The following is a 12,243-nucleotide window of genomic DNA, read 5'->3' as shown; positions in this document are numbered from 1 at the left end:
GGCAGCTGGTTACAGCGTGCCTGGCATGTGGTTCCAGAATGTCCGTAAAGTGGTTCAGGATGGTCCAGCAGGTGGTTCAGGCTCATCCAGGATGTGGTTCAGGCTAGTCCAGCAGCTCCTTCGGGCTTATCTGGCACCTGGTTCCACCCTAGCTGTACCTGTTTCTGGCGTATCTGGCAGTTCGTTCTGGCGTGTCCGGGAGGTGCTTTTGGTGTGACCGGCACATGGTTTTGGCATATCTGACAGGTGATTTGGACATGTCTGGCAGTTGGTTCCGCCATGTCTGGCACCTGGTTCTGGGGCATTTGGCAGGTGGTTTCAGTGTATGCAGCACATGGTTCCGGCATATCCAACAGGTGTCCAGCAGGTGGTTCCGGGGAGTCAAGCAGGTGGTTGAAGCATGTCGGTCAGGTGGTTCAGGCATGTCCAGCAGGTGGTTCAGGCCTGTCCTGAAGGTGGTTTCGGCACCTCCGGAACCTGCTTCTGGCATATCGGACATGTGGTTCCAGCATGCTTGGAATGCGGTTCTGGAGTGTCTGTCAAGTGGTTCAGGTGTATCCAGCAGGTGGTTCAGTCTTGTCTGGCAGGTGTTTCAGTTTTGTCTTGCAGCTGGTTTTGGCATGTCCGAGCAGTGGTACTGGCATGTCATTCAGGTGGTTCCAGCTTGTCAGGCAGGGGGTTCCTGTTGTCTGGCATGAGTTTCCAGTATGTCCAGAAGGTGGTTCTGACATGGGCAGTGGGTGCTTCTGGGGTGTCCAGCAGTTGGTTCCAGCATGTCCAGCGGTTGATTCCAGCGTGTCTGACATGTGGCTACAACATGTCCAGGACATGATCCCGTCATTTCACTTTCGTGTTTTTGGCCAGTCTGAGGGGTGGTTCCGGCGTGTCCGGCAGATTTTTCTGGCTTGCCTGGAAGTTGGTTTTGGCGTATCCGGGACCTGGTTCTGGCATATCTGGCAGGTGATTTCAGTGTGTCTGGCAGGCAGATATGGCGTGTCAAGCACCTGGCTCTGGCATGTTCGGCTGGTGCTTCTGGCATGTTCACTTGATGGTTCTGGCGTTTCCTGAAGGTGATGACGGCATGTCCGGCAAGTGGGTCCCTTGTGTCTAGCAGGTGGTTGAAGCTTGTCCGGCAGGTGGTTCAGGTGTGTCCAGCACCTGGTTCCAGCATGTGCAACAGCTGTTTTTGGCATATCCGGCAGGTGGCTCCAACGTGTCTGGCAGGTGGTTCAGTCATGTTGGGAACCTGGTTTCAGCATGTGCGACACCTGTGTCTGGTGTATCTGGCAGGTGGTTCTGGCATGTCCGGCACCTGGTTCTGGTGTATCCGGCAGGTGGTTTCACAGTGACCGGTTCAGGTGTGCTCAGCAGGTGGTTGTGGAGTGTCAGTCACTCGGTTTTAGCATGCTGGGCATGTGGTTCTGGAATGTCCATAAAGTGATTCAGGCTGGTCCAGCAAGTGGTTCAGGCTAGTCTGGAAGGGGCCTAACGCTTGTCTGGCACCTGGTTCCGTCCTGTGGTTTTCCTGTTTCTGGAGTATCCAGCAGATGTATCCACGAGGTGGTTCCGGCATGTGTGGCACATGGTTTTGGCGTATCTGACAGGTGATTTGGATGTGTCTGGCAGGTGTTTCCACCATGTCCGGGACCTGATTCTGGCATATTTGGCAGGTGGTTTCAGCGTATCTGGCAGATGTTTCTGGCATATCCAACAGGTGGTTCTGGTGTGTCTAGCAGCGGCCCAAGATGTGTACAGGATAGTGGCAAAGAGTGTGGGCTTTGACTTGGGTTTTAATCTCTACCCTGCCACTGTTTGAAATCCAAAGGTTGAAGGCCATATATGGCCTTGGGCAAGAGACGTAATCCTTCATAAACCTCAGTTTGATAACAGTCTCTTCTCCATGGAGTTTTAAGATAAAATATATTACAGTACCTGGCAAATAGTAGATTTTCAATAAATGGTACTTTAAAATACTAATAATGACAACAACAATAACAATATCCTTGGATCTACCATTAGAAATTATGAGCATTTTTAGTTAAAGTATTGAGACATCAAGAGCAAGAGGTATTGCTATAAAAAATTAGTAAGAATTACAAAATTTAACATTAGTTGGCCACAAGTATAAACTGTGGAGTCTTTCTAGAAAACAAATATAGAGATTTTCCCAATCAGTCTTACATGTTTAGAGGATGAATAGGCTCTCATTTAATCCGGAACACTGTCAGCCATTGCTTTGGATCAGCATTTTCCCCCTTAAGTGTCCATTTGGAGACTTAAAGAAAGTAGAACTCACTCAAACTTTTCTTTTCTCATCCACTTATTGCTGCTTTCTTCCAGCAATAATTAAAAGCTGTTGATGATTCTTCCCTCAGAAACTGTCTGAGAAAACATAGCAGAAATACAATAAATATGTTAATTGGCATTTTTATTATGTAGATGTTTTATATAAGGTGACAAATATTTTTCTTTTATGCTGCTTTAGAACTCATAAAATATGATTAAAAACACTGTTAAAAAATCTCTGTAAAATTTAAACACACATCTCCAAAATCATCTCTGAAAATGTATAAATACAGAGTTGACAGACTGCAATTATTTACAAGTCACACACACATATTGACAAAGCCTGGGAGGAGCTGGGTGATCTGGCAAGATCGCGTGAACCTTTCTTGTGTTTTAATTTCCACCAGCAGTGTAATAATAGTTTTTATACAAAAAATATAGTTTAAAAATTCCTGCAAATAGCTCAATCTAATTATGTCCCTGATGATCTAATTAAATGTTAAATTTTCAGTTATTAAAAACCCACATCTTTCTTTAAAAGAAAATGTTTTAATTAATTGCTGTATATTTTTTATGTTTTACATATGCTATATACTACAAATCAATCACTCTCTTCGTATTAGCTATTTAAGCTATTTCTAATTTTCCTATTATACGTAATCCTTCAATTAACATCTTTTAAAAGGTCAACTTTTGTTCAAGCTTCTCTTTTATGTCTCAACATTAGATTTTTATTTCCCTGGTCTTTACAATGGAAGACAGGAATGGCACTCTTTTAAAAACTGAAAGAAGTAAAGATGCCTGTCAAACAATGCAAAATTTATACATTTCCACCCCTTTCTGTCCTTCCCCACCACTGCCATCTCCACATAAGTGTGATCCCTTTCAGTGTGTCCAAGTTTCTGATAATTTCTTAGGATACAATCTGAGACAGGGGAGTTACTGAGTAAATTAGAAATTATAGAAACATGAAAGGAAATTATTGGTGGCAAAATAGAAAAATTCAAATCCTATATATATGGAAATAAGAAACATTTACATCAAAGAAAACAAAGATAAAAAGAAAGTCAATGGAATGGGGTAATGCTTGCCATTAGTATGTCAGAGGGAAGTCTGGTATCTAAAATATAGAGAACTGCTGATAAATTTTTTTGGACAGTAACTAGGATCTAGTGGATGAATAAATATTGGCAGAGGAGAAAAACGAGAGCTGGAGGGAAAGGAACTTGCCCACCTTCTGAAGGAAAGTAGACTGTGAAGAGCGTGCTGAGTCTGTGTGCTTGATTGTGCCGTCTTGCACTCTCTCTTATTCAGGGTGATGAGTATTTTGTACACGAAGTTTAGATCTCATGAGTAAACATAAAGTGTGATGTGCACTGATAGAGAATAGATGCAGGAAATGGGATGGAATGGAGCAGGGTGCTGGAATATGTATATACAGTGTGATGTGCACTGATAGAGAATATATGCAGGAAATGGGATGGAATGGAGCAGGGTGCTGGAATATATATATAGTGTGATGTGCACTGATAGAGAATATCTGCAGGAAATGGGATGGAATGGAGCAGGGTGCTGGAATATGTATATACAGTGTGATGTGCACTGATAGAGAATATATACGGGAAATGGGATGGAATGGAGCAGGGTGCTGGAATATATCTTTAAAGTGGTTTTACTGTACCAGAGGACATGATTGTGTTTGCGACTCTGATAAAGAAATATTTTGAATGATTCCTTCTTTTGAAAGACAGCGTGCTCATTATCATTGCCTTGTCACTCTTGCTAATTCTTGTTAGTGTTTCCTTCTAGTCACTTCCCAAGTATTCCTGAGAAATGAAAAATCCACTTTGTGCCGGATTTTTTTTGCATCTCCTGCTGCATCTGACAGGCCAGCTCCACGTGGAGATGGGGGCGAGGTGGGTGGGGTGTGCAAACAGCAGGACAGGGGGGGCCTCTCTGCAGGGTCGACAGCTGTCAATGCTGCCCAGGGACATGATGCCCCAGGGTCACGTGGCCTGGGAATAAATACTGAGCCCCTGGAGAAAGGAAAATGGACAGGAAGCGGCTCAGGTTAATAGACTGACTTATAAAAATCAGATGCATCGAATGCCACAAGTGTCCACAGCTGCATAAATGGAGGAACAGCACACAGGCCGTTGTGGAGGGAATATTATGCAGCCATGAAAAGGAAGGAGATTTGGACATGGGCTCCTTTTTCATGGCTGCATAATATTCCACTGCACAGATGGACCGTATTTTGCCCATTCGTTTTCTGTCTCATTTATTCCTCCTGCAAACAGCGGCTAGATCACCGTCCCAGGATGCAGGCATCTGTTTTCGTGCTTTCGGCACCGAGGATGGAGCGTCGGTTTTTGCACGGGGAAGGAGACAAGCAAATGTGGGGACCGACTGGGCCCTTTTGATGGTGGTTTTGAGGTTGGGAGGCAATGCTGTCTGGGAGTCGGTTTGTGATGGGTGATTTGGGTCAGTCAGGTCCTGCGCTTCTGAAGGACGGTGGTCGGACCTCAGAGGTGGAAGGAGGCAGTGCCCACCATGCCCTGTGACCTCCCCACCACCAGGCTCATCAAAGGGGGAAGCGGCCTCTGACTCAAGACCCGAGTCATCCTTTGAATCAGAGATCAGTTTTTTCTGAGGAAGAGTGGCCCTGAACTCACATCCATGCCCGTTTTCCTGCATTTTGTATGCAAGATGCTGCCTCACATGGTTTGATAAGCAGAAGAGGCAGGAGGGACCCTCCCTGGAGGACCCTACCCATGACCCTTCACCCCAACCAGCTCCTGGTCCCTCGCAGAGCACCCCCCGCCCCCGCCTGCCTGGGTCAGTGTGCAAATGAGCGTCACCTGCTGCGTGGCCCGCGAGGCCCTTTGATGTGTGGCCGACACCGCGGGACGCTGCCCGGGAAACGACTCAGGAAACGGCAGCCGGCTTAATTGAGGTGAACATGAAATCCACTGCTGTGTTAATTGGGGCCGCTTGGCCCCCAACCGAGTCAGGACTCACATCTTTCACGCAGCAAGCTGGGCGGTAATCACCCCCGGACACCGAGCGCTCGGCCGGGGAGCCCTGGGGGGGGGGGGCCGGGTGTCATCGGCCTGGATATAAAGGAATGGGGCGTGAGCCGAGGGCGTCTGCGTATCAGATGCCGGAGGGAAGATGGGGTTTAGGGGAATCAGTGGGGGGCAGTTGCCTCCGGTCCCCCCACCCAGGTCATCGGCCCGCCCTGTTGGGGCTGCCTGGGCCACTCGGGGGCTGGGAATCAGGCTGAGGGGTGGCCAAGTATGCAAAACGGGATTGGATGGGTGAGGCAGAGTGCAGGTCCGGAGAGTTCCAGGTGAAGGGCCGTTCAGGGGTTTGAACCCCAGGGATCCGTCCTACCCCATCCTGGAGCCCAGAGTCTGAGGTCAAGGGTTGCAGGGCTGTGCTCCCTCCGGAGGCTCCACGGGAGGGTCCCTCCGGCCTCTTCCAGTGTCTGGGGCTCCAGGGTCCCTGGGCTGGTGGCTGCTTCCCTCCCGTCTCTGCCTCCGTCCTCACGGGGCTGCTCCTCTGCATCTGTGTCTCCTCTTCTCATAAGGACCCCAGTCCCGTTGCATCAGGACCTCATTTCACCTCCTTAAAGAGCCATCTCCAAATCCTGACATGTGCCAAGGTCCTGTGGTCAGCGCTCCTGCCCTGTTCCAGCCTGCAGTGCCTGGTCCCCTGGGATGGGGAGGAGATGTCCTAGTTAGGTGTCTCAGGAGAGCTGATGAAAATTCATTTCAAGGGCATTGTGGTTTAGAGCGAGTCCCATGAGCAACAGACATTTTCAATATCTCATAGTAGCAATAACTTACTTTGGTTTACCACTTTCAAAGGGGAAATCTGCCTGTCTGTCTTCCTTTCCCCAGATATTATCCAGCTTTGTAATGCAAACAATGGCTCCCCTGTTGTTCTCACTGAAGCACGGGTTACAGTGGAAGGTGAACTCATGCCCTCTCTTGAAATCTCAAGCAAGCCTGTTTTAAACCAAAGACCAGAGTTAGTAAAATGATTCAAGCTGTGCATTTGTATCAAGTGAAGAACATGCAATTTTCTAAAGAGCAAATCATTGTATAAATACCTGACAATTTTCTAAACAGAAATCACACTGAAGGTACCCTGGGCCAAGGACTGGATGTAATACATGAGCATCTGACAGGAAGCAAGACAACGGGCTGAGTTTTTTGCCTCGTTGTCTTGGTCACGTCATTCTAGTCAGCTGTCATTCCCTCTTTACCACCTCTACCCATGAAAGGTCTTCAAGGTTTTCTCACAGAGGTTTTCGGGCCACTTTGAGGGCACTTTATGCTTTACTTTGCAGAGAATAACGGTTACCTCCTTCCTGCCCTGCCAGCCTGCTTTTAATCCCTACTAATGGCAAATAAGAGCTTTCAAATACTCGGCTTCCTCATAGTTAACCAAAAGCCAAGTCCTGACACAGCAAGAGCTAGACAACATCGTTAAAGTTCAGTATTCCGATGCTAAGTTGTAAAGTCGTGACAATAAGTGTGGTAAACATTCCATGATGTCAAGTGGAACTAATGAAAGTGCTGCTTGGCTTTTTTTTTTTTCTTCAAAGATTTTATTTTTTCCTTTTTCTCCCCAAAGCCCCCCGGTACATAGCTGTATACTCTTAGCCGTGGGTCCCTCCAGTTGTGGCATGTGGGACACTGCCCCAGCGTGGCTCAATGAGCAGTGCCATGTCCGCGCCCAGAACTCGCTCCAACGAAACACTGGGTCGCATGCAGCGGAGCACGAGAACCTAACCCCTCGGCCACGGGGCCAACCCCACGAAAGTGCTGCTTGGCTTTTTGACCCCAGTTCCTGCACTTGGATGTCAAGGCAAACACAAGTCCTGGCTGTCGAATCACTAACTCTTTCCCTCAGTGTCTCAGCGAACCCCATAGAGCACTGACAGAATCAGCATGTGCTCTGGTTTTAAAGCAACGTCTGCACTCTAGACCTTTTAACAATGATTCTCTGTATGTTTTGATTCACCCAGTAATGAACACATACACCACACTGTGTCTTCCAATGATTAAATTCACAGGGAAAAGACCAAGATAGCCAATGGCAATAGAATTTGTATTTGACTGAAAATCCAATGCCTATATTTCCTCTGCAGTGAAAAGCAAGATACTGTCATCTCTACTGCCTTCAGTGTTCTTTTTTTCTTGTAATTCCTCACATAGAATTTGCAGGACCAAGCAATAATTTTTTCAGTTTAGACCACCTTAACCACTTCAACCAGAATTAGTTCTGAGTGGCCGCAGTGTCAGTCTGCATTTCTAGTGTTCCTGGAGCTAAAGTTTCCAGTGCAATAACCCTAAATAAAGCAAAGATATGTATATCAGTGTGGTCCTGCATGAGAGGGGTCGTACAGGGAGGAGAGCAGATATTAACAAATCATGAGTGCTGTGTGCACAGGGTAAGGTGTGCTGGGTCCTACCTTATGTTGGGAGGAAAGATGGATGAGGACATAGGCAGAGGATATATATGTTTTGTACTTTGCTGTGAGGCAAGCTTTATTGTGCAGGGAAGAACTGTGCCATCAGAAGCTGTACAGGCTGTGTGGAAGTAGCAGTTGGCTTAGGGTGGTGACCTTCATGCGGAACCAGAGGAAGCTGGCTGGAGGTTGGAGTGAGTGGGCCATTTGGATGTAAAATGATCAGATCAGAGCTGAGTCTATCTCCTGCTAACAGAGGAGGTGGCTCCCTTTGATTCACCAGGAAAAAGGTGACAGACACTCATGGAGTCTGTTTGCAAATTATTGAATAAACCTGTGTGCATAGCTTGACTTTGTGCCTTTTGTGTCCTGGTCATAAGACCCAGAAACACAGATGAATTAATGGCTGCAGTAGCTTTAGTGGCACCACTGACCTCAGGGACGGGCGTACTGGACAGCTTCAGGATATCCTTAGCCTTCTTGTTTTACACGTAGGTATAACCAGTGGTGATCACCAGGCCCAGGCATCCCAGGGCAGCCATGGATCAGCACGGATTTACCTGTTAGCTCCAATCTTACCCCATCCTAGCTCACCTCAGTCAAACCAGTTCCAGTGGCAAAGGTTGATTTATTTTGAGGAAGTCTTGTAACTTGAGGGATCTGTTCAAATCTTCTAAGTATATAGAGTCTGCTCAGAAAAACTGGGGTTCTCCATCCTGCCACTTGTCAGCTGTAGACCAGGCTGACACCATAGGAATCTGTGACCCTGCTGTTGCCCCCACTATGAAGATGGAAATGGCAGCCGAGCTTGCAAGGTCCGAGACTGCACTGTGACCTGCACAACTGCGGGGAGATTTGCACGCACATCAGGACAGAGTGGCATCACTTTCAAGCGCTCAGACCAACTCGGAACAATGTCCAGTGGGGTCTTTTTGTTTTCACACCTTGTTTTTGATGGGCATGTAGACATAATGTGCATGCTTGGTTTTTTACACAATGTATGGCGCAGAGGTGGAGAGACGGCCAGGCATCACATTACAAAAGCTCCACGTTTCCTTGAGCTCTAAGGCTTTCACTGCCAGGAAACACCAACAGAATGGGTTTCCTGCTCTTCCTCTTTGTCCTCAGAAAGTAGGACTGTTTTATTCTTGATTCTTCTGGTTTAAGATTCAGTGAGGGAAACGTTGTCCCCGTATTGGGAATACATATTGATATATGGAATAATCCCATACTGTGGTATAGCCAAGATTCTAAATGTGTAGTTTTAAAAATTCTAAACCAATCAGCAAATACGACAGACTTGCTAATCTTGCTGTTCACCTGTTTGCACTGCGCTTCACTGTGCCCAGAATTGTTATCAGCATGCAAGGCGTGACTCCTCCAGGCAAAGGCAGGTCACAAAGCACAGTCTGGGAATAAAAAAATATATATGTGGTAAATATTCCATTTGCACTTGTGGTATCCTCTTAATATGTTGCCTCTATGAATCATTACTGTGTTGTTTTGGTAGCAAATTTTCATTATTTAAAAAAAAATTTAATTTATGTTTTTATTTTTTATCATTTTAGTTGCAGTAACATTGGATTATAACATTATATAGCTTTCAGATGTACATCGTGATATATTTCAAATTCTGTGTAGACTGCATCATGTTCAACACACAAAAACGAATTATAGTCCACCCCCTCACGTGTGAACCTAATCACCCCTTTTGCCCTGCTCCAGCCCCGATTCCCCTCTGGGAACCACCAATCCAATCTCTGTTGCTAGGTATTTGTTTGTCGTTATTTTTATCTTCTGAGTGAGATCATACGGTATTTGACTTTCTCCCTCCGACTAATTTCACTCAGCATAATACCCTCAAGGACCACCCATGTTGTCACAAATAGCCGGATTTCATAATTTCTTATGGCTGAGTAGTATTCCATTGTGTATACATACCACATCTTCTTTATCCATTTGTCCCTTGATGGGCACCTAGGTTGCTTCCATGTCTTGGCTATTGTGTATAATGCTGCAATGAACATAACAGTGCATGTATCTTTATGCCGTTGTGCTTTCAAGTTCTTTGGATAAATACCCAGCAGTGGGATAGTTGGATCATATGGTAGATCTATGCTTAATTTTTGCAAGAGGCAGAGGAAATTCCAGGCCTGAAATGCAAGGGAAATGCATGCATTTCCCACACCCAGGGCCCCCCGACCTGTGCAGGGCTGGCTGCGTCCCCAGATCCCACCCCACGTTCCCTGCTTCTGGAGGACTCTTCCCAGAGAATGGGGGCCATGAACAGCAGCCAAAGCCTGATCAAGTCAGCGGGGACTGAAGGACAGTCTGGCAGCAGAAAAGCCATGCTGGCTTCCAGGAGAGGGGCTGGGTGGGTGATGGGAGGAAGCCTTGTCTCTAGGGAAAGTTGCTTCTCTTCTCCAAAGCAGGTATGTGGAAAGTAAGATGCCTCAGGCCAGGCCAGGGCCACATGGCACTGCTACCGCTCCACACACTGTCACCACTGTGGCGGAGAGGGATGCTGGAGCTCATGCCGACAGAGACCCTGAGTGCCTGTGCACAAGGAAGGAGTGGAGGCACCAGGTTTTCTATGTCCCTGTGTGGCCAGGACAGCGGCACTGCTCAGGGATGTCAATGCTATAATGAAGTCTGTGCTATTTATCTGGCTACTCAGAAAGGGTTTTCAAAGCAAGAGGAAAGAGGAAATAGGGTAGGAAGGCAGGCCTGGGCCAAGCGGCCTCCGTCACCTCCATGTGCTAAGCAGGCCCCCTCTCTGGAAGGGGTTTCAACGACAGCCTTTCTTTCTACTTCCTGGGCACAGAAACTGAGCAGGAACCCAATGAGAAGGAGGGTTCTGGCCGGGAATGGGGTGTAGCAGCTCCCCATTGGTTTGATCTGAAACTCCCAGGCCATGGAGACAGAGGCCAGGTATGGGGTCTTGGGTTCTTGCCTTTACAGGAGCCCCAAAGGCTTTAGGCTTCCCCCTCAGCTTCCTCTGGTGCACTAGAATGACTCTGGCATCAGGCTGAGGAAGGGAGGCTTTCTCAGAGATCAGCAGCTCTCCTCTGGAAAGGGCCCACCTCACCCCATGAGACTGACTCACAGCAGCGTGGCCCTGATGAAAGTTCACAGCTTCCAGAAACCAGCAGCCTCAAGGTGATGCTCTGAGGAGCAAGGGGCAAAGGAAAAGAGACTCTGCCTGGTTGGCTTCTGCTGGGGCTTGGGAGTGGTTGAGTGGAAGAGGCTGGGACCCCAGACCGCCCGGGCTCTAACAGACCCTCAGGGAAGTGGGGGCTCTTCCCACCCTGTGATCACATGGCTCTTGCTACCAACAGAAAAGGTGAAGCTTGGCCAAGGCCAGCATTATTTGGGGGAGGGGACGTCACAGGGGAGGGAACGGCTAGGGAGCAGGAGCACCATCAAATTCCCTGGTCTGTGCCGAGCGTGTCTTCTGCACGTGCAGTTGCCTTATTTGGAGGCAGGAGGTCTGCTACGGCACTATTTCCAAGGTATTACTATGGAAACGCAGCGTAACCCTGAATGCTGTTATTCTGCCTGGGAGTTTTTTCTCTCAAACCAGCCAGCTTCAGGGGATTTGCATGTGTGTCTGCTGTTCCCCAGCAGGAAGCTGTTCAGTCTCCAGGAACAACTCCCATTTGATTTTGCCAGGGACACTACCTTCCAGAGGATGCTAGCCTAGGACTCCTTGGGGAGGGTAGACAGAGGGCAGACAATGACCATCAGCTGAGAGCAGGCCCAGAGCTGCACTCTACTAGTAGGAGGGTTTGTGCAGCAGCCCAGGGCAGGCAAATCCAGGGGAGACCTGGGGGGCGTAGAGGAGAAGGGGGACCCAGTTCCACCCAGGCTGATCTCTGCCACTCAGTGAAGGAGAGAGCACCAGGAAGGACTGCTGAACCCTGGGGGTAGCCATGTTCTGCTATGCCTGGACCTCTGCCAGGCTCTGGGCCTTGCAAGATGCCCAAGGGACCCCCAATCTCCACTCTGCTCATTCTCAGGGTTACTGCAAGGCTCGATCAGGCAAGAACACTTGGTAACAGTGAAGCCTGAGCGCAGAGGAAAGGAATAACATTTACTGAGCACCCACACTGGGCCCAAGACCTCCTTTCAAGCTCACAAATAATCCTATAACTGGATCAAAACAAGCCCATTTTGCAAATCAGTTCACTGAGGCTCAGAACCTTTCCTGGTGCCCTGAGCCCCTGGACACTGGCTGGGGAAGAGAAGGGAGAGGAGAGGGGTCTTTGGGGAAGGACTGGACCTGGTGGGACCACCCCAGCCACCTCCCACTCTGGTCACATGGGAGTCAGAGCAGGTGCACACAAATCAAGACCAGCACCAAATTTTCCATTTATGGTCAAGGCCCCAGAGCAAGAGTGGGGTCCCCGAATTGCCCTTCACTTGGCTCCCCTTTCTCAGCCTGCTCTCTGCAAGAGCATCTCTGTGTAGAAAGT

At 48.1% G+C, this 12,243-nt stretch overlaps 2 long non-coding RNA genes across 2 annotated transcripts; both read right to left on the bottom strand.

Moving 5' to 3' along the window:
* Positions 1 to 2,184: 2,184 nt before the first annotated feature.
* On the bottom strand, positions 2,185 to 5,399 carry LOC111772032 (uncharacterized). Its single transcript, XR_011436605.1, has 2 exons — positions 5,148 to 5,399; positions 2,185 to 2,382 (listed from the first exon to the last, which is right to left on the bottom strand). It is a non-coding gene; the product is annotated as an uncharacterized lncRNA (long non-coding RNA).
* A 768-nt stretch (positions 5,400 to 6,167) lies between these two features.
* Positions 6,168 to 11,447, bottom strand: LOC138923240 (uncharacterized). The gene is made up of 3 exons (XR_011436604.1): positions 9,710 to 11,447; positions 9,089 to 9,177; positions 6,168 to 6,299 (listed from the first exon to the last, which is right to left on the bottom strand). It is a non-coding gene; the product is annotated as an uncharacterized lncRNA (long non-coding RNA).
* Between the last annotated feature and the right edge of the window lie 796 nt (positions 11,448 to 12,243).

Source organism: Equus caballus, chromosome 2 (assembly GCF_041296265.1).
Source record: "Equus caballus isolate H_3958 breed thoroughbred chromosome 2, TB-T2T, whole genome shotgun sequence".
NCBI classification, from domain to species: Eukaryota; Metazoa; Chordata; class Mammalia; order Perissodactyla; family Equidae; genus Equus; species Equus caballus.
The sequence above is the reverse complement of the archived record's forward strand: the minus strand, read 5'-3'. Positions and strand labels throughout refer to the sequence as shown.